The sequence below is a fragment of the Mauremys reevesii genome, linkage group 10 (genome assembly GCF_016161935.1).
Source record: "Mauremys reevesii isolate NIE-2019 linkage group 10, ASM1616193v1, whole genome shotgun sequence".
Classification (NCBI taxonomy): Eukaryota; Metazoa; Chordata; order Testudines; family Geoemydidae; genus Mauremys; species Mauremys reevesii.
The window spans coordinates 28,769,815-28,792,642 of NC_052632.1; the positions used below are offsets into that span (position 1 = coordinate 28,769,815).

Below are 22,828 nucleotides of genomic sequence, written 5' to 3' on the forward strand. Positions count from 1 at the left end.
TCAGACGCAGGTTTGATACAGGAGTGGGTGGGTGAGATTCTGTGGCCTGCATTGTGCAGGAGGTCAGACTAGATGATCATAATGGTCTCTTCTGACCTTTCCTCCATGAATTTATCTAATTCTTCATTTTAATCTAGTTATACTTCTACTGCTTAGAGATGAGCCGGTAGCCCAACAGAATTTTAGATGGTCCTATCCCAAACCAAAGAAACTCTCAGTTCTGGAACCAAAATACTAAAACACTACCTTGTAAGCGAGAGATGCACCATCCTGGATCTGATCAGAATCGTGTAATTTGTTTCCCTTTTTTACTGTTGTGAGGACCTCCATGCTGGCTATGTTGAGCACAAAATCTGCAAGGTGAGCAGCTATGTAACGATGATGGCGTTGGAACTGCAGTTGTGGACTCCACTGATCTGGACAGCTTGAGGATAGAAATGACTCAACAGTCAGAGGTGTAAGATCCTCATACTAGTTGAATCCCAGGTAATCTGATCCCTTCTTGACAATAATGCTTGGTAATCTTTCGTGTTTGGTTGTGTAATCTGGACCATGTTTGGCTGTTAAATCCAGATACAGGCCTGGTTTCTGACTGTGGAACCAGATCTGTGCATGTCAGCCACAAAACTGTATTCAGCTTTGTTTTTTTTCTTTACTTTTTTTTAATAGGTTTGGATCTGTGCTTGACTGCCACGTCTAGAGCTGGGACTTACAGCTCCTCAGGTTGTATGGCTCTCACATTCAGACTTAACTGCTGGATCCTGATCTGGGGTTTGCAGCTCCCACAATCCATGCTTGGCTATTAGATCCAAGTTCTGCATATCCAGATCCTTTGGAAACTGGAGCCAAAGGCCAATGAGTCAGTTTAAGCACATATATACATCCCTCCTACATCAACCTGGACAGACCCAGAGACCTTGACAGTGAACAGCTTGAGAAGCCTCCCCCATTGACAGGGATGTGTAAGGTAGCCAAACCCGTTCCTGCAGAACAACTTTTGAAGGAGATGTTGGGCTTATTCAGTGCCAGCTTAGGCAACTGGGCCCAAGGACCCTTCCCTGTCAGTTAGGCTTTATGAGGAGGTGGTCCTACTTCTACAGAGCCATACAAAGCCCAGGCTATCTCCTCTTTTCCTTTGAAAGGAAAAACCCAACTGCTACCTTCAGTTATGACAAGGAACTGAAGGCTGGTGGGGTCACTCTCCCCTCCTTTTTATATTTGCAACATCCTCTAAGATGGAATGGGAATGGATGAGCGAGTGACACTGCTTTCCAGAAGGTTCCGGAAGCTTGCAGCACAGACACCTTGGATCCCACAAGTGGGAATATGAAGAGGTTCCTCGAAGAATCCAAAGTTCCTGCAGCTGCCAGGCCACATACCATGGTTTACGCTACTAGTTGCTGCACTTCAGAGCTTCTGACAAACTGCTGCACTGTATTTCATAAGCAGTAAGTGATGTGGCAGGAAGGGGGAGTTGTATGAGATCTTTACTAAGCATCCATAGAAGGCAGGGTTAAATGCTGAGGAGCCTGTGCTTGTCCATCAGGAGCCTGGCCCAACTTGCATTCCTGAGCCAGTTATCACTCAAACCAAGGTCCCCCATGAAACCTGACTGCCCCATTCCTTCAGTCCCACTCATCATACTATGAAAACCATCAGGGGTACAGAAGGGGGAGTGAGAGAGAAAGAAAAGCAGACTTAGGAGGCCTCTAAATTATATTAGGAGCTGCCAGGGACAATGGAAGAGAAGGAAAGGAGAAACCTCAGAAGAGAAAGGGGGAAAGGGAGCTTTTAAGAGAAAGGGTGGAGGGTTATGAGTTATGGGGCAAAAGGGGTTTGACAGGACATGTAACAGGAGAAGGAAAGAGTTTGACTCCCAAGGGAGACTCATGAGAGTGAAAAGGAAAGCTAAGGAGGGGAGAGAAGGAGGGCAGAAGATGAGTTGCTTCAGGAATGTGTTACTAGGTAGAGCAGGCTTCAGCTGTCTAAGACACAAGAGAAGACTCCAAAAAATAATAATAAATAAATAAAATAAAAAATAATAGATCCGGTAGCTCTACTTGGCCTCCTCCTAAAAAGCCAACAGGTTTTTGAAGTAGTACGCAAGGCAGCTTACCCTTGTTTACACCTGCCACAGAACAGGGCTCAGTGCGAGTTCCTCTATACCCACTGCTGTGACCAGTTGCTGACAACAGGTAATTTTCATAACTCAAACTGGGCTTCGCCCTTCCCCATTATCCAAGGAGGTCCTGATCAGATGCTACAGATTCATTCAGTGCATTCTCTCCCATCTCCCTCAACTAACATTCAGCCTAAGGAGGTGTCTAGTGAAAGGAGATACTAGAAGTGCTTTGCACTGTTTAGAGTGGACATAGTAGATTTCAAGTGAATATTATTGAATTAAGGCAAATTACAGTGCCTATGTAAAGTGGGGATCACAATTTGTAGGGTCCTCGGTCAAAGCGTGTTGTGCTCTCTTCCTCCCCCTTCATCACAATGCTGACTTGATGCTCAGAATCTCCTGGGTAGCAGGTAATATCCCCAAGTGTCTCTCCCTTCCAGCTGTTAAAATCTTTATATGCCTTGGCACTTTATCAATTGCCTCTCTCCTATTGATACTCCCTCAGCAAGGCTTTTGTGTTCACCCATCACCAAATGTAAGGGGGGCACCAATGAACACTGGATAGGGGACGATGAGAGAAAAATCACAAAGACTCAAGAGCAACAAGTGTTGTTCTGGGAATATATTGCCCACCAATGAGAGCCATGCATTACAGCAAGATTAATGCATCTGCTCCAGAGGCTAGGAGCATTTAAGTTTTATTGCTGTGACTGGTGCAGTGATCGCCTGCTGCCTAAAGCCAGTACACCTAAAGAGCTCATCTTCTATTTAGAAGTCTTTTCGGAATGCTGCTTATTTCCATGTAGTCTTCTAAATGTACTTATATGTAAAAAAATATGCCTTGCATCATTATAACTCTGAAGCTAGTACTGTGATTCAGTGACAGATGAAATGGTGCCATCTTTTGGTTACAGCAAGTATATGGCCCGAGGAAAAACACTGCAAATTAGCAGTGATTCAGAGGAGAAATTTAGTCATAGTTTTAATTTAGCTGGGTGGTAAGACCGATAAAATGTTTAAGTAAAGTTCTAGCCCAGGTTCATAAACTATTACTTAAGACCCTAAAATACCTTCTGACCAGCATAGTTAAATATCATTTACTTCTACATACACGGTATCTTTCTATTACATCACATTTTACAGCATATCCCTCCCCTTATCAAGCCTTACTCTTTCCTACTTGTCATCCTAATGATAATACCACTGTTCTAAAAAGGCACCAGTTTCTAACTCCCCTAACAGTAATCACTATGCAGAGAACTTCCTTTTGTTAATCTAATTTTTGTAGTGTTCTATTCATATACAGTGCACTCCTGCAGCACACCACATATAATGCATTTTCAGGCATCAATATACTACAATAGGGTTCTTTTTTCTAAGTCTGTAGTCAAACGGACTTCAGATAGCCACTTGAGGTGAATAGGCTCTTCATATAAGAGTGTTTTCAAAGTCTGAACTCTCATGATGAGTGGGCATTTAAAACATGTTAGCTAACTGATTAATTAGCATATTTTAATGCTATTTAGCCCTCTGCATAGACAGTGATTTTAAAAAACCCTGAGTCCCCAAAGGCAGACCATGACTGTAAGGATCCAAGGGACTGGAACCGGGGTCTGCAGTGCCTGGAGCAGCTGACAGTCCCATACCACCACAAGGAGGCCAGGCAGAGTTGCATCCCAGTGGCACTGTGGAGATTAGCACCTCAGAAAGTACCACCTGAAGGGTCAGAGTGACAGCAGCCCTCTTTAACCTTGGAGGGTGCACCAGGAAGCTGTATGGGCAAATGCAGATTTCTGGCTTGCCAGACCCAGCCTCGCTCTCTGATCTGTACACGCAGCCTGACTGACCCAAACTGTTGCCTCCTAACTCTAGCCTGATAGCTACTCCTGATGCTCAGACATCGACCATGGCCTGAATCTTGCCTACTGATTTTGGCCTTTGCAAGCCATTTGACCCAGGCTTGCTGACCACTGCCTTATGGCTACCCCTTGACTCCATGGCACCAGCCCAGGAATAAACTGTTAGCCTGGCTGCCTATGCCCTGGTCCCTTACAGTGACTAGTTTGCAAATCCTTAACACATCGTTGGCTTTTGGCTGAATTTTTTAAGCCTGCTTCTAAGGGATTTAGATGCTCAATTTTCACTAAATAGAATTAATGAGGATTGGGCATCCAAATCCCTTAGGTGGCTTTGAACATATCAGCCTCTGTCTAATTGAGGTGCTAAGTGGTGTTTAAAAAATGAGCTAACGTGTTTTAACACACCACTTATGTTTCTAGTCTAGAAGCCAACAAGTAATGCCAAAGGTTTAAAAATGCTTTCAACAAGGTGATCTTACTGCAATTGTGCTAGAAGACCACTATGTAAAAAGGAGGTGGTTTTTTGTGGGGGGGTTGGTTTTGGGGTTTGTTTTTGTTTTGCTTTTTGCACACAGGAAACAGTAAAAACCTCTACTAGCTAGCTAACAAAATAAAACAAATAGAGATCTTGCTAGAGCACTTACTGTAAGGGAGGATGCAGTTGTAAAGTCTACTTTAGTGGCTTCTTACCCCCATTATACCTCCAGGCCTCACTGGACTAGTGGTCATTTAAAGTGTTAGCTTTCAAATGTACAAAGATCACCACCTTAGAGACACTGAAATGAAAGTGCAATAGTGCAGGAGAATGGTACTAAAGTGTCAGTGAAGGACCTACATACTGGAAATTACAGAAGGGGCATCTCAATGAATAAACACCAAGAAATCCAGGCTAATGCATAAGGAGAACTGTTTCTTTTGAGTTCTTTCCATTAAGTTAATCTATCTGCAAGTGTTCTTTAGTGTGTTTTGTAAAAATGATGGTTATCTGTGCTATTAGATCTTTTCTAAGAGGTAGGGAGAAGCACAATGTACCAAATCATAGCAAGATAACTGTGTAAATGTTGCATTGCTGACCCACTCCCTTTAGATCAGTAGTGTCTTCTGCCAGAGGGAATTGTTCAGCTGCCTTTTTGTGCCCATCAGTGGTGAGTCACCAAGGGAACTCTAAGATTAAATACTTCTCAGCATTAAGAAGTATACGTAAAGGTTTCTAACCATTAGAGGAGTGAAGTTCTGGAACAGCCTTCCAAGGGGAGTAGTGGGGGCAAATGACATATCTGGCTTTAAGACTAAGCTTGATAAGTTTATGGAGTGGATGGTATGATGGGATAGCCTAACTTTTTGGCAGTTAATTTGGCAATTGATCTTTGATTATCAGCAGGTAATTATGCCCAGTGGTCTGGGATGGGATGGGATCTGAGTTACTACAGAGAATTCTTTCCTGGGTGCTGGCTGGTGACTCTTGCTCACATGCTCAGGGTTTAACTGATCGCCATATTTGGGGTCGGGAAGGAGGTTCTTCGCCTTCCTCTGCAGCATGGGGCACGGGTCATTTGCTGGAGGATTCTCTGCAGCTTGAGGTCTTCAAACCACAATTTGAGGACTTCAGTAACTCAGACATAGGTTAGGGGTTTGTTATAGAAGTGGATGGGTGAGATTGTATGGCCTGCATTGTGCAGGAGGTCAGACTAGATGATCATAATGGTCCCTTCTGACCTTGAAGTCTGAGTCTATAAGTAAAATGGAAAATTTTCTTTTTCTGACTTTCTTCTTCTCAATCCATATTAAGGAGCTGGTAGCAGGGACACAGAATCTAATTCTCAGCAGTACCATCAGGGTTTCCGTGCTTTACTATTGTTTAATTTAAAAAGTGGAAACAGTTTGAACAGAATGAGCTGCTGAGTCCAATCATTTTTGGGACCCAGAAAATAATAATGACCTTTTCTATATTGTGCATTTAGGTACTTGCTGGTTTTGAGATGATTAAACAAACTAATAGATAAACCCCATTAAATCCTGAAGAATTTTCTAATCCAGTAGACTGTGGTACAGTTCAGTTTCATCCATGCAAAGTAGTCTCTCTCTAATGATGACTTGTTTAAAGAGAATGAAAATATCTAAGAGACTATTCTTTGGAAGAAGAGTGATAGTGCAAGAGAGAAGAATGTGAAATATCAGTCCCTTTGTTTAAAAATGTGAAAGGAAGAATCTCTCATATTATGGGAGAAAAGTTGAAGTAGGAGCAAATCTGGACTACTCCGTCACCCTCTAGAGCAGTGGTTCTTAACCTGGGGTGCACGCACCCCCTGGGGGTACAAGATGCCCTTTCTGGGGATGTGAGACATGCCAGATTTTTTAGAAGGTAAATCATCGAAAACACAAATTAAGCACGGTCACGTAAGTACAACTACTTTGTTTCATCAAACCTATGTATTTATTAACATTATACATTTTTAACGATTACTGTGTTAAAGTTTAACTGCAAAATTAAAATAAATATAGAATTCTCTCTCTTTCATTCTATAGTTATGATATATCTAGGTTTAAAGAACTGACTTACTTCAATGATTTTTTGATAAGGGGTACGAGAACATATTTAGGAGAGCCAAAGGGATGCAGGCTGCAGTAAAGGTTAAGAATCACTGCTCTAGAGGAAGAAAGACTGTCGATTTGAATAGAAGAATGCAGCAGCTGCAAGGATCTTGGAAAAGAAAATCACCCAGACTAGTAGACATGAATTTGTTCTATCTAGCAGGCATCTATGTTACAGTGGGAGTGGAAATTTAACAGATGTAGAGTGAAATGTAATGATGTAGAACTTCACTATGCAGTACTGTAATCAGGGAGCTGCATAATGCTGACCCAAGGATGGTATAACTGGATGTTGAAGATCAGTGTGAAACTCAGGATACAAGAACAGGGACTAAACCTGATACTTAAAACATTCTTAATGGGTAGTTTATTAATTATTTAAAGATGATTTGCTCTTCATGGATAAGAGGATCATTATTGGAGGAGACAGGCTTAAAACGTAGGTTCCATTTGTAGTTCTTCTCCAAGGTATCTTTATGGAAGATTTAACTTTGGCCATTTTTAAGAATTAAATTTATTGGGAGATAGGAGAATAGAAGGTTTTCACTCACTTTTGGCAAATTGCATTAATATGTATTCAGCCTCTGTTCCACTGTTTCCTCTTGTGCCCTATTCCCACCCCCAATCCTAATCCTTTACATGATGATGTGTATTTTTGTTGTTATAGGTATTCTTTAATATAGAGTAAAAAACAAATTAAAGGAGAGGCTGGCTAGTCTTAGAGCTTGTAATAGATTTCCATTACAATTAGGAATAGCTTTACCAGATGGACAGCAGCTGATAATAGTGTGTTTCTAATTGGACTGTCATTTGTAAACAAGAAAAATGAAGGGAATCGGCTTGCCCCAAGACAGCTAGTACATACGATACATGTTTCTAATTAACCAACCAATAAGAAGTCTCTCCCTTTTGTTATCACCAATGAATGAGTAAAAGTCAGATATTTCAAGTAAAAATTTTAGTAATTATTTAATACACTATAGTTCAGACACATTTAAAAATGTATATTTGGGGTTCTTCCTATAAAACAAGAACCATTCCCATTAAATAAATTTGCACAACTCCAGCAGATTCCTCTATGTAGTGCATAGGGGATGGTAAGGAGTCAGATAATAGAATGATTATGTTCAGCTTTAGCCAGCAATGTTTAGTCTCCAGTGAACCTTGAAAGCGTAGATTCATAAGAGACTCCTTTCAGTGGTGAGTGATAGTCTATTTACAGATCCTTCAGTAATCATGTAGCCCAGCATTCTTAGTTTTCTGTCTTTTGGTGTCTTAGTTTGAATAACCATATAGCCACTAAGGATGAATATAATCTTAAAATAATCAACCACATCACACTGGTCCAGGGAAGAGCTTGTGAAAAGCCATGAATGCATAATATTACATTCCTAAGGCGTTTAGCTTATTTTCATGCTCTTTCCTTCCAGTTGTTTCAGTGGTGTTGAGAAAATAGAATCTTCTTGTGCATTTTCCCTCACATCTCTAATATGATTTTCATGTCAAAGATTCTAGGAGAGTTTAATGAACTTCTTTCTATTTTTGGCAGTATATAGCGTGCTGCCTGCCTGACCTTTTCAAATGTATATGTTGAATGTCAGGTCAGTGTATCCCTGCGCCATAAATTGCAGGGAAGGCAAGTAAACTCTAAGGATGAAGAAAAAGAGCAGGAAATATACCAAAATGTGGGACACAGGCTTGAATTTAATGTCAACATTCAAACACCGCTGAACTTTGAAATTTTAAAAACCCAGATTGGGATGTGAATTCTTCTTTGCATTGCAATTCTGCATAAAGGCCCTAATCTAGGGTCATGACCCCATTGTAGTAGGCACCATGAACATGCATGTGCACACACACTGTCTCGGCCTAAAGATTTTAGAAACCAAATAATTCTGTGGCTTGCATCCATTTTTATAGCTTAGAGGTGGGAGGGGTGTTAGGCTTTTTTAAAGATAGATAGAAATGGCAGTAGACTACAGCTCCCCAACCACAGCTTGAAACCTAAATAGCCACTTCTCGTTTTGCAAAAAAGTAATGCCATAAATAGAACTGCAGGTGAATGACTGTGGCTCTATTGAGAACTGACATCAGAGTTGCCAAAAGATGACACACCTTTGTAAATAAGCATTTTTTTCTTCTGACCCATTAATAGCTACAGTCTTTAAAAAAAATTTAAGCTTTCACTTAAATTGCCCATTATGAGAGATCATTAATTGTTGTATCAGTCACTTGAACAGATGAAGTACAGGTTGCCCATACTCACTTTCATTTTCAACTGGAATCGGGAGCAAAGAGAAACATTTTCATTCTTCCCTACCAAGATGTCAATTTTCTTTATTTATCAAGACGTATCACATCTTTTATTGCCCTTTTGTAGGCAGATACTTAGTTCGAAATATTTGGGAATGTTCTTTACTGTGCTTGGTTTGTTTAATTTAATAGGAATATCGTGGTTTGAGTGAAACAAGATAAAGCCATTAGACACATCAGAATCGTAAACAACATCTCTTGAAAGTTCCTGCTGCCACTAGAAAGATCTTTTAGTTCAGCTACAAAGCCTTGGGGAGATGATGAAATAAGAAGCAAGAGTTCCTTTATGCAAGGTAGTACATTGTGCTGTCTCTCAAACTGTTCCACCTCAGTATAAATTCTCTCTTCCTTTGGAATTTGTTTTGGGCTACTACTGGTTCTTTAGGTGCACAGGACTGATTAACCGATCTGGGAAATATCTGACTTGTGCTCTGACACAGCCAAATCTACCCAAAAGGAGATTGAGCTATTGCACCTAATTTGTCTTCATGTTGGACTTGTAGGAACGGTTAACTCCCCTGAAGAAAACTGGATACAAAGTCTTATAAAGGGATTCACTGTGGCACAAGAAGAATGGTTTCCTGAAGCGTATGCAAAACTGACCGTATTTTAAGTATTTGCTTCTAAATTTGAAACCGCTAAGGCCTGTTAGACGAATATAATATCTGCATTTTCTACTTGAGTGTAGGGAAGTTTAATTTATATAAACTGATACAGGATCTACCATGCAAAAATTAAGATTTCTTTTAATTTAATACTGTAGTCTGGTTGTCTCAAATTCTAAAACAGGTTTGTCATCCCCCCCTCTTTTGCGGAGGGAGAGGGGGGCAGAACAATGTATTTTCTCAAGATCTGGCCAAAACTGAACACACACAATTGACCTTTTAAAAGCTGGGATCCCATAACAAAATATATAAACTTCATTTTTCTGACTTCTAAAATCAAAGACTGCTGCTGAAGTGAAAGATATTTGCTCTTTGACTAGGTTCAAATTAAAGCATTTTTAGATATTTAGCAGTTTGGATCTTCTGATAGACTCAGGCCAGTTGTGAACAGCGGAGTAGTAGAAGGGAGATATACTGGCCACTGGATAAGCAGTTTTCTGTTCCCTGAGTGACCAGAGTAGGGGCTGTTCCAGGCTAATGGGAACACCTGACTCCAATTAACCTGCTAAGAGTCAGGTGAGGCTGTTAAGCACCTGACTCTAAGGCCCTTCTGATGCTATAAAAGGTCTCACTCCAGTCAGGCCAAAGGGAGCCAGACGAGAGGAAGTGCGTGCGAGGAACTGGGAGCAAGAGATGTGCAAGAAGCTGAGAGTGAGTAAGTATACTGCTGGAGAACGGAGAAGTACAAGCATTATCAGACATCAGGAGGAAGGTCCGGTGGTGAGGACAAAGAAGGTGTTGGGAGGAGGCCATGGGGAAATAGCCCAGGGAGTTGTAGCTGTCGCGCAACTGTACCAGGAGGCACTCTAGACAGCTGCAGTCCACAGGGACCTGGGCTGGAACCCGGAGTAGAGGGTGGGCCTGGGTTCCCCCCAAACCTCCCAACTCCTGATCAAACACAGGAGGAATTGACCTGGACTGTGGCTTCTACCAGAGGGGAAGATCTCTGGGCTGTTTCCCGACCCACAGGGTGAATCTGTGAGGCGAGCAAATCCGCCAATAAGCGCAGGACCCACCAAGGTAGGGGAGGAACTTTGTCACAATCTTTATAGACAAGTAATCTCAAAACAGCCACCTAAAACATCAGTTAATGACTCTTATTCAATCTAGATTAGACAATGGTATATTATTATGGAGATATAAAAATTCATGTAAGGATTTTGCATTCCCCCCACCTCCACTCCCAATTAGGGTTTTATATGGTTAATTAAATAGATTATACATTTAGATACATTTGATCTTCTTTTCATTTTTATTGTCTTTGAACTATAAATGGTAATATTGCCATCAGCAACAGAAGTTTAGTTTCAGATGTTTTATAAATATCCTCATCTAGGGTGTGTATTGTGTTAACACCAAAATAATAGAATCAATTGCACATCTGCCACCTTCCTTTTGCTGCTTCTCCCCCACACTGCAATTTGAGGACAGACTGAATGAATTTAAATTAAGGTAAGGCACCAAAAATTTAATTACAATAAATAACAAGTCTGTTCTGTTAAACTATTTTCTGCACTCTGACCTAAGTGACACACTAAACTGAAGCCAACCCTCTTTAAGAATATAAGGTTTGATTCTGCAAATCACATGAATAGTCACACTGAAGTCAAAGTACCTTCCTAAGTAAGGTTTACAGATCCAAATTCATATACCACACTTGTTAGAAGTAACAATTCTCTTAATAAGAAAATTCTGCACTTAACAGAATTCTACCACTATATAAAAAGACTATATAAGACTCACTTACCCTGAGATTGAGAATTATATATTACCCTTTTCTATTCTGTGGAAAGTATGTGTTTTAATCAGAAATGCTGATAAGATTTTGAAATAGTATGATTTGTTTCTTTAATTATAGTGGATTTTATACAGAATTGTGTATTAGTCACGTAAGTTAGTAAGAGAATGGATCACAATAATATTATTACAATGTATAATATAATGATTTTCCACTTTGAAAGAGATGCTGCATCATCACGTTACTAAAAACCAACCTACAAGCTATACCTTTAACTAGAAGAATTACTCAGTTTATCATTTCTGTCTTTATTATAGATGGTAACATGTTACTTTATGTGGCAGACCATCATTCTTTTGAGTTTCATTTGGAAAAAACACTAATTGTTAAGAAGTTGCCATTCATGTGAATGTCATGTATATTGTAGAAAGTCACCAACTGTAGTGCAATCATCAATTTTTTTAAGAGCCAAAATTAAACTGCAATAGTTCTGTGTTATCTTTGAACACATTTCCATGATGGGGTTAATAATTTTTAAAAACATTTTTTATGCATCAATGTTTCATGGATTTTTTTAAGTCATCTTTCATTGTTTTAAAAGCCCACTAATACAAGCAAATCTAAGTCTTTAGAAGGCTAATTCAAAATGCTAAGAAAGCAATGCTACAACTGCATTGTACATTAGCAGTGCTTAGGTATCCTTTTTACTAGTTACTAACCAATGCCTGACACCTTACAAATACATGTAATTGGATTCTATTTAAGTTATTGTGAAACAATATCTGAGAAGTATGGATCCCATACTCAGTAAAACTAAACTATGGAACATAACAGTAAGTCTGCTGGCTCCTGGAATTAGCTGATTTCTCAAGAAGAAATCAGAGAGATGGAATACTAGTAATAGAGCCCAGGTGAAGTTGCACAATGGACATTAATACAATGCCAACTGGCTATAATTAGAGCCAAAGCAAAAAAATAAACTTCATGGCAATTGGAAGAAAAGCCTTCTTTACTCAAAACAGTCCAAATCTCATTAGCCAAGTCAAGTATGGATTGGAGTCTTCTCCAGAGGGCCAAACCCCTTTATCTTTATTTAGTCCATAGTGAAGCTTTTCATTTTTTCAGAAAGCCATAGAGAACCTCTCCCACTCATCAAGCTGCTGCCAGGCTGCAGGCCTGAATCAGAGCGGGGAAAAGCCTGCCTGAAGTTCAGCCTGAGTTTTGCCTTAGACTGGCTCAGTTTCTCTGAGGTTTTCTCACTCATCCAATGTTTGCCTGTTGACACAGGGTATGTCTACACTACGGGATTATTCCGATTTTACAGAAACCGGTTTAGTAAAACAGATTGTATAAAGTCGAGTGCACGCGGCCACACTAAGCACATTAATTCGGCGGTGTGCGTCCATGTACCGAGGCTAGCGTCGATTTCCAGAGCGTTGCACTGTGGGTAGCTATCCTGTAGCTATCCCATAGTTCCTGCAGTCTCCCCTGCCCATTGGAATTCTGGGTTGAGATCGCAATGCATGATGGGGCAAAAACAGTGTCGCGGGTGATTCTGGGTAAATGTCATCACTCAATCCTTCCTCCGTGAAAGCAACGGCAGACAATCATTTCGCGCCCTTTTTCACCTGGATTGCCCTGGCAGACGCCATAGCATGGCAACCATGGAGCCTGTTTTGCCTTTTGTCACTGTCACCGTATGTGTAGTGGATGCTGCTGACAGAGGCGGTACTGCAGTGCTACACAGCAGCATTCATTTGCCTTTGCAAGGTAGTAGAGACGATTACCATCCCTATTGCACCGTCTGCTACTGTAAATTGATGAGATGATGGTTATCAGTCATTTTGCACCGCTTGCATTTGGAAATTGGTGATGATGGTTATCAATCCTTTTGTACCGTCTGCTGCTGTCATGGGTGCTCCTGGCCGGCCTCGCTGAGGTCGGCCGGGGGCGCATGGACAAAAATGGGAATGACTCCCTGGGTCAGTCCCTTCTTTGTTTTGTCTAAAAATAGTCAGTCCTGCCTAGAATATGGGGCAAGTGTACTAGAGAACCAGAGAGCACTGCCGTTCCGTGTCAGAGCCCCAGAGATTCCGCAGAAATGATGAGCTGCGTGCCATTCTAGGGGATGCCCCTGCAACAACCCCACCCGTTGCTTCCCTCCTCCCACAACCCTCCTGGGCTACTGTGGCAGTGTCCCCCCATTTGTGTGATGAAGTAATAAATAATGCAGGAATAAGAAACACTGACTTTTAGTGAGATAAAATGAGGGGGAGGCAGCCTCCCGCTGCTATGATAGTCCAGGCAGTACAGAATCTTTTCTTTTGACATGAAAGGCGGGGGCGGGGGGGGGTGATGGAGCTCAGCCCCCAGTTGCTGTGATGAGGACGGTTACCAATCCTTTTGTACCATCTGCCGGGAATGACCAGGAGTCATTCATATTTTTACCCAGGCGCCCCCGGCCGACCTCACCGAGGCCAGCCAGGAGCAGTCACGGGCTGATGATGACGATGGATAGCAGTCATATTGTACCGTCTGCCACCGGGAAGGGGATGCTGGTGTTCAGCGCTGCAGCACCCCGTCTACCAGCAGCATGCAGTAGACATAGGGTGACATTGAAAAAAGGCGAGAAACGATTTTTTCCCTTTTCTTTCGGGGGGGGGGGAAGGAAGGGTGTAAATTGACGACATATACCCTGAAACACCCGGGAAAATGCCTTCAGGCATTTGGAGCTCAGCCAAGAATGCAAATGCTTTTCGGAGACTGGGGGGACTGTGGGATAGCTGGAGTCCTCAGTACCCCTCCCTCCCTTCCTCCATGAGCGTCCATTTGATTCTTTGGCTTTCCGTTATGCTTCTCACGCAGCACTGTGCTGAGTCCCTGCTGTGGCCTCTGTCTATCATAGCCTGGAGATTTTTTTCAAATGCTTTGTCATTTCGTCTTCTGTAACGGAGCTCTGATAGAACAGATTTGTCTCCCCATACAGCGATCAGATCCAGTATCTCCCGTACAGTCCATGCTGGAGCTCTTTTTGGATTTGGGACTGCATCGCCACCGTGCTGATCAGAGCTCCATGCTGGGCAAACAGGAAATGAAATTCAAAAGTTCGCGGGGCTTTTCCTGTCTACCTGGCCAGTGCATCCAAGTTCAGATTGCTTTCCAGAGTGGTCACAATGGTGCACTGTGGGATACTGCCCGGAGGCCAATACCATCGATTTGTGGCCACACTAACCCTAATCCGACATGGCAATACCGATTTCAGCGCTACTCTCGTCGGGGAGGAGTACAGAAATCAGTTTAAAGAGCCCTTTATATCGATATAAAGGGCCTCATTGTGTGGACGGGTGCAGAGTTAAATCAGTTTAACGCTGCTAAATTCGGTTTAAACGCGTAGTGTAGACCAGACTACAGCCTCTTCTGTCTCGCTGCATTCCTCAGGCTTTGTAAAACCAGCTACTTTTAAGTTTGGAATAGATGCATTTTCTAAGGGTATGTCTACACTACAAGAGGAGTTCGATTTAACTTAGGTCGAATTTGTGGATTTGACCTTATGAATTCGAATTTGTGTATCCACACTAAGGACACTAATTCGATTTTGTGAGTCCACACTAACGGGGCAAGCGTCGACATTGGAAGCGGTGCATTCTGGGCAGCTATCCCGCAGTCCCCGCTGCCCATTGGAATGCTGGGTAGAGCCCCCAATGCCTGCTGGGGGAAAAATGTGTCGAGGGTGGTTTTGGGTAACTGTCGTCATTCAACCGTCACTCCCGCCCTCCGTCCCTGAAAGCGCCGGCGGGAAATCTGTTTGCGCACTTTTCTGGTCAGTGACAGCGTGGACGCCACAGCACTGCGAGCATGGAGCCCGCTGCGATCATCGCTGCACTTATGGCCGTTGTCAACTCCTCGCACCTTATCGTCCACCTCTTCCACAGTCAGCTGCTGAGAAATCGGGCGAGGAGGCTCCGGCAGCGCGGTGAGGACATGAAGTGTCAGAGTGGCACAGACCTCTCACAAAGCATGGGATCCCGCGCCGCGGAGATCATGGTGGCAATGGGTCATGTTCATGCTATGGGACGGCGATTCTGGGCCCGGGAAACAAGCACGGACTGGTGGGACCGCATAGTGCTGCAGGTCTGGGATGAATCACAGTGGCTGCGAAACTTCAGGATGCGTAAGGGCACTTTCCTTGAACTGTGTGACTTGCTGGCCCCTGCCCTGAAGCGCCAGGACACCCGGATGCGAGCAGCCCTGACTGTGCAGAAGCGAGTGGCCATAGCCCTCTGGAAACTTGCCACGCCAGACAGCTACCGGTCAGTAGCGAACCACTTTGGCGTGGGCAAATCTACCGTGGGGGTTGCTGTGATGCAAGTAGCCCACACAATTGTTGACCTACTGCTCTCAAAGGTAGTGACCCTGGGAAATGTCCAAGTCGTCATAGATGGCTTCGCCGCGATGGGATTCCCAAACTGCGGTAGGGCTATAGATGGCACTCACATCCCTATCCTGGGACCGGCCCACCAGGCCAGCCAGTATATTAACCGAAAGGGCTACTTTTCAATGGTGCTGCAAGCACTGGTGGACCATAGGGGACGTTTTACCAACATCTACGTCGGGTGGCCGGGCAAGGTTCATGACGCGCGTGTTTTCAGGAACTCTTGTCTGTTTAGACACCTGCAGGAAGGTAGTTTCTTCCCGGACCACAAAATAAGTGTTGGGGATGTGGAGATGCCTACAGTGATCCTCGGGGACCCAGCCTACCCGCTAATGCCCTGGCTCATGAAGCCCTATACAGGCGCCCTGGACAGTGACAAGGAGCTCTTCAACTACCGGCTGAGCAAGTGCAGAATGGTGGTGGAGTGTGCTTTCGGACGTCTCAAGGGGAGATGGAGGAGCTTACTCACTCGCTCGGATCTCAGCGAAACCAATATCCCCATTGTTATTGCAGCTTGCTGTGTGCTCCACAATCTCTGTGAGAGCAAGGGGGAGACCTTTATGGCGGGATGGGAGGTTGAGGCAAATCGCCTGGCTGCTGATTATGCTCAGCCAGACACCCGTGCGATTAGAAGAGCCCAGCGGGAAGCGCTGTGCATCCGGGAGGCTTTGAAAGCTAGGTTCCTCAGAGAGCAGGGTAACCTATGACTGTCCAGTCTCTTTACAGAGAAGCTGAACCTGCCCCTGTTTCAGTTACTATTGACTTTTTTCAGCGGTTACATACCCCATTCACCAGGTTTCCCCCCCTTCCAACAGACGTTTAAAAATAAAGTTATTGGAACATTTTTAATTAACAAAGTTTTCTTTACTAACGAATTCGCGTTAAAGGGTTCAAACAGGGACGCAGACTGTGGTGGGTACAGTGTGCAGTGATGTACAGACCGCTTCTACACTCGAGGACTGACAGGCTCCTGCTCCTACAGCGGTCTCTGGTGGGAGGACGGTTACAGGAGGGTGTGCAGGAAGGGGTGGGTTTGCAGGAAGGGGTGAGGGGTGTGTGGGAAGGGTGAGTAGGTGTAGGAGGATGATGGCTCTGGCTGGGGCTCAGGGCATCGGAGAGGTTCATGGCTAGGGTGGAAGGGCATGGTAAGGGCAGCCTGCCTTGCCATTTGTGGATGCCAGGCGCTCTGACCCTGGGGCAGCATACACCTCCCAGACTGACCCGGGTGCCTAGTGACTGCACTCTGTGTGTGACCTGCTGTTGATCCTGCCCCCATGTCTGTACCCTGGTAATGGTGGCCGTCCTATGCAATTAACAAACCCCTATCTCCCCTTCACAAAAAATCTTCTGGAAAGAAACATGATGGAAACAGTAATGAACAGCAAACTATTTTTAATACTCAACTACACAGTTGGGGGATGAAACTGGGATTTTGGATTGGGTGAGCCAGGAAGGGAAGGAATTCTCATACTTTAGGGAATGAGAGCTGTTTGGTACATGAGCGCTCTGCTGGGGTGGAGTGACAGTTTTCACGGCCCCTAGCGCCCCTCCTTCTTGTGATTTTGGGTGAGGGGGAGACAGGACTTTGTGGCGGGGGAGGGCGGTTGCAGATACAGTTCAGGGGGGCTCTGTGCTCCTGCCTGCGGTCCTGCAGAACATCCACAAGGCGCCGGAGCGTGTCCGTTTGCTCCCTCATTAGTCCAAGCAGCGTTTGAGTCGCCTGCTGGTCTTCCTGCCGCCACCTGTCCTCCCGTTCGCTGTGTGAGCGTTGCTGCTGAAAGAGGGTCTCCCTCCACTGGCTCTGCTGGGCCGCCTCGGCTCTGGAGCAGGCCATCAGTTCAGCGAACATCTCGTCCCGAGTCTTTTTCTTTTGCCGCCTAATGTGCGCCAGCCTCCGTGAGGGGGATGCCGGGGCAGTTCGGGAAAGAGCCGCAGCTGTGTGATGGGAAAAAGGAAGTGATTTCCTTGCAAAGATACATGTTTGTGAACACTGAACACAGTCTAGTCTGTTTCTGTGAACAAGACCATACAGGGCACCTATCTCATGTGCTCTCAGGACAAGTTCGAATTTTCGGCATTCGCTTTCATTGCCTGGGGTCTTGCACTGGAGATCAGACAAGCGGGGCAGGACAGCAGAATCCGTGTAGCAGCCAGGCCTGGTAAGCCGTAAACTTTAGGCTGCTTAACAGTTAATGGATAGCAGTGCCCTCCTGCTGCAGGCAATCTGGAAAGCATAAAGTCTGACCCTGTTCCAGCCCCTCGCGGCTGTCCCCGGGAAAGATCCCTGTATGCTTTCCCTCTGCAGCCTCCACCACGTGGCTGTTAAACGACGGTCATTGTTATGCAAAGGAAAAGTCAAGCATTCACAATAGTAACATTACAGTAATTCCCCTAATTAGATGCAGCAGTCGCCGAGCGAGATCACCTTCAGACGGGTCACTAGGAGAGACAGAGAGCGCATGCTGCGTGAATCCCTGCACAGACCAGGGCCTTATGCTGCCATGCTGGTCGAGGCAATGCTCCCACTGTACTTGAGGATGGCCTGGCGTGGAAGAGTGTGCTTCCACGGAGCACCCAATAAGGCACCTCTCCCCAGGAACCTCCTGCGGAGGCTTTTCGAGTACCTCTACGAGAGCTTCGTGGAACTGTCCCAAGAGGATTTCTGTTCTATCCCTATATGTATTGACCTTCTTTTCATATAGTTTTTATTCCTGTTTTTAAAAAAATAAATGTTTACATGTTTATAGCACTTACCAACTGATCCTTCCCCTGATTCAGAGTCCGGGTTAACGGCCAGGGAGGGTTGGTAGGGGATCTCTGTGAGGCTGATGAAGAGATCCTGGCTGTCGGGGAAAGCAGTATTGTAAGCGCTGTCGCCTGCCTCGTCCTCCAGAAACCCTTCCTCATCTTCCCCATCCGCGAACATCGCCGAGAAACTGCCCGTCGACACTATCCCATCCTCAGAGTCCACGGTCACTGGTGGGGCAGTGGTGGCAGACCCACCGAGAATGGCATGCAATGCCTCGTAGAAGCGGCATGTCTGGGGCTGGGCTCCGGAGTGTCCGTTTGCCGCTTTGATTTTTTGGTAGCTTTGTCTCAGGTCCTTGATTTTCACGCGGCACTGCGTTGCATCCCGGCTGTATCCTCTGAGTGCCATGGCTTTGGAGACCTTCTCGTAGGTCTTTGCATTCCGTTTTTTGGAGCGCAGCTCAGAAAGCACAGACTCATTGCCCCACACAGCGATCAGATCCAAGACTTCCCGGTCAGTCCATGCTGGGGCCCTTTTTCTACTCTGAGATTGCATGGACTCCTCTGCTGGAGAGCTCTGCATCGCTGCCAGTGCTGCTGAGCTTGCCCCGATGTCTAACCAGGAATTGAGATTCAAAATGGCCAGACAGGAAAAGGAATTCAAATTTTCCCGGGGCTTTTCCTGTATGGCTGATCAGAACATCTGAGCTCGGACTCCTGTCCAGAGCGTCAACACAGTGGTGCACTGTGGGATAGCTCCCGGAGCTACTAAGGTTGATTTCCGTCCACACATAGGCTAACTCGACATAGCCATGTCGAATTTAGCGCCACTCCCCTCGTCGGGGTGGAGTACCGAATTCGAACTAAAGAGCCCTCTAGGTCGAACTAATTAGCTTCCTGGTGTGGACGGTTGCACGGTTAAATCGAATTAACGCTGCTAAATTCAACAAACTCCTAGTGTAGACCAGGCCTAAGCCAAATTCATCTCAGGTATAACCCTAATGGAGTTACGTCAGAGAAGAATTTTGGTCCTTTCTCCATATCTTTATTTCCTATTGTCTCTGGATCATCTACTGTATCTTGAGGGCCCTTTCCCCAGACTTAATACTTTGAATAGATGTTATGGGGGCAGTGCTGATATCAGTCCTCATCTGCAAAGCAAACCATTAACTCCTCTTGTGTGGGATTTGTATGCCCCATCAAAGAGAATCTACTGCAGTCTCCACCTTCCAGCAAAAGGTACTGATCTTCTCCACACCTCTATTGTGCATTAGATCAGTTGTGGACCCCCAGCTCATATAACTGCCTGGGTTTTGTTTTTCTTACAGCTTCTTAAACAGGCTCTGGGATTTAGACCACAGTTACTGATTATATAAGATCTTACAGTCAGAGATCACTCTACATTTGACAGGAAGGTTATTTTAGATGTACTCTTATCTTGAACAGCAAAACAGGACAAAATACATATAAAAATTTCAACCAAGCACAGTGAGAAATGATCCCAATTACTGTTTTGTAAACAAAAAAATTCAATACTGAGTGTAGATAGTCTAAAGTCTTTAATATTCTCAGCAACTTCTTTGTCAAAACAAAAAATGGAATAAGATTTGTCTACATGAAATGAAATAATGGAATGTTGCATTATTCATTATCACAGTGCTTATTGTGACCAGAATGTAGAAAAACTGAATCCAATTAAATGCCCTGAAGAATGGCAGCAGATTAAGTTGACCAAAGATGTTTAAGAAACATTTACCCTTTAAAACCTTTGTTCTTTTCTAACAGATGCGCTGCCATTTACATTGCCAATTCCTACTTCTTCAGAGGCCATAAATGAAGTATTGACAGGAGAAAGAAACATTTACAGGAGAAAGGAACCAGGGATTCATGTATTCTGAGACCCTATAGGACTGAATTTCCCAGCAATGTTAATTTAATATCTCCATGAAATCCCTTTTATTTCCATACCTCTCTACCTCCCACTTCTGCAGAAAATCCCAACAAACTCTACTACTTGTAGTGGGGGGTGGGGGTGGGAAACAGCCATCATCAAAATAGTCATAGACAAATCTTCAATTATTCTTTGCACAGGCCTGAACTGACTTCTTTTGTCCAGGTGGCCTGTCTCTGAACCTCTTTTCCTACACATGCCAGGAAAGGAGAGGGCTTGCAGCCAGTTTCAGCAGCTCATGACCCTGGTTCCCCACATCTTGATTGCTCTGCTGTTCTCCAGGCAATCCAGCTCACCAGCCAAATTTATATATTTTTGGCTCCCCCTTCATCCCTGGTGGCAAGCTGCATTACAGCTCTGGCTCCATGGACGAGTGCAGAGCGAACACACTATAATCAAATTAACTCACAATTATGGAAGAATGCTGGAAAACAAGAGGCAGCCTCAGATAGGTCCTAGCAGGGCAGAGAGACAAAACAAAATAGTATGCCTGGCTGCAGCAAAGTTCCAGCTCCTGCCATTGAGCAAGCTATCCTTAGTTCCCCAAAATCTAAGGGGTAACTGCCAGCAAATTTAACTGTGCCAAAGGTTACAGGCCTACCATACTTAACCATATTTATGTGAACTTGCTTCAGCTAATGTTTTACGAGATACAGGCCTATAGGTTCCTTGCACTACAGAGGAATATAATAAAGGCAAGCAGGCAAGCCATCCCTATGGGATGAAGTGAGAAGAAGAATTCTTGGACTTCCCAGCCTTTACACTAAATACAATCCATAAACTTGCATGACTGACTAATATATAGAGCCAATCACTCCCCATATCCTCACTCACAAAGCAAACAAAACTGTAAGAAGTAGCTGAACTTGGGTAGTAGCAGCCATGAATGCAAGCTGCTGTTTGAATTTTTCAAACAGATATGACAATGGCAGATATGGGAGGCCCCACTAGAAAACATAAAACAGGGTTAAAGAAATATTCTGTATGCACAACAAATCCCAGTTATTCTACCTGAGCGATACTAATTAGCCCATTCTGGGTTGCTGTTACTGACATTTCAGTCATATGGTTTCCTCAGTACAAATTATAATATACTGCAAGGAAGTTTGTAAGTATGTCACAGTAGATCAGAGAGAGAGAGAGAACGTGAGCGTGCATTTTCCTCTCTATGCTCATAGGAAAGACTTTTCCCTGTACAGTAAGGCTTTTGAACTCTGGCAACTTCAAATTATGCCATTGTAATGTATCCAGATGCATATCTGATTATCAGGGCTAGAAGCAGAAATGGGGCTCAGTAGCAAGCTTCAGTTATAACCAGAGGTGAAAGTAAGCTGGTACGGAGGACCGGTAAGAAAAGGAGACTGACTGAGGGAGGGAGAGAGAGCAACCTGCTCCCTGGATAAGAATAGTTTAAACTCAGCTGTTCCCTGATGGTTGAGCCCCCAGGGCTAGGTTTCTGGCATCCTTGTTAATTTCACTCACAGTAGCTGGAGGGAGGGGGTCGAGGGGAGGGTGTGTTTGACCATGGCAGGGGCAGTCCTTTTCTGCCCCTGGGGATGAGGGAATCTCTCCAATACTAATATACACAACAAATACAAGCATTTGGCTGCACAGCTTAAATTCAGAGCTAATAAAAGCAGGTGGATGGGGAAAAGTCACTGTCACATTGGTTTCTCGTCTCCTCCCTCCCCCTCCTCCAGCCAGACTGCAGACAAGGCTCTGCATTCCTCCCCATTCCCTCCCCCCCCCCCAACAGAGGTTTTCCTCTAGGCTCTAGCTTGCAGTAGGGAGACTGGCTGAGATACCTGCTGCTGCTGCCTGCAAAAGAACAGTTAGGAGCTGTTTCTTGCAACCTTGTTAATTTCACTCCCAGTTGTTGTTGGGTGTGTGTGTGACTGTGGCAGGGGCAGTTCTTTTCTGCCCCCGGGATGAGGGGATCTCCTAAACACAATCAAAATCAGGAACCATTTCCAAGTTCAAATCTATCCCATTCCCTCCCCAGCAGAGGATCATGGTTGTGATGTCCAAACTACTTGCAGATCCTCTTTGAAATGTTACTGTTTAAAAAAAAAACAACACAAAAAACATGGAGAACATGGTGGAAAGATGTGTCATGATGATTAGGGTTTATTTTGGGCAAAGCAATTTTGCTAAAGCAACTAAAGATTCACAGGGAAAGCAAATAGCCTCCATAGACAAAACCACAAAGGGATTGGAGGGGAAAACTGAATATTCAGGGAAATTATTGTGCCGCCTTTGAAAGAAATAGTAGTTTTCATTCCAATCCATCCTCTTTATACATTGATTTAAACACCTGAAATGTCCTTAGGACATCGGGTGCAAGCTCAGATCTCTTTTTGTTTTGTCCTGCCTGCAGAGTGCAGAGGCTGAAATTGACAAAACTTTCT

At 44.2% G+C, this 22,828-nt stretch overlaps 1 long non-coding RNA gene across 1 annotated transcript; it reads left to right on the forward strand.

Moving 5' to 3' along the window:
- Nucleotides 1-326: 326 nt before the first annotated feature.
- On the forward strand, nucleotides 327-9,173 carry LOC120373940. Its single transcript, XR_005585816.1, has 3 exons — nucleotides 327-486; nucleotides 670-1,448; nucleotides 9,019-9,173. It is a non-coding gene; the product is annotated as an uncharacterized LOC120373940 (long non-coding RNA).
- Nucleotides 9,174-22,828: the final 13,655 nt, after the last annotated feature.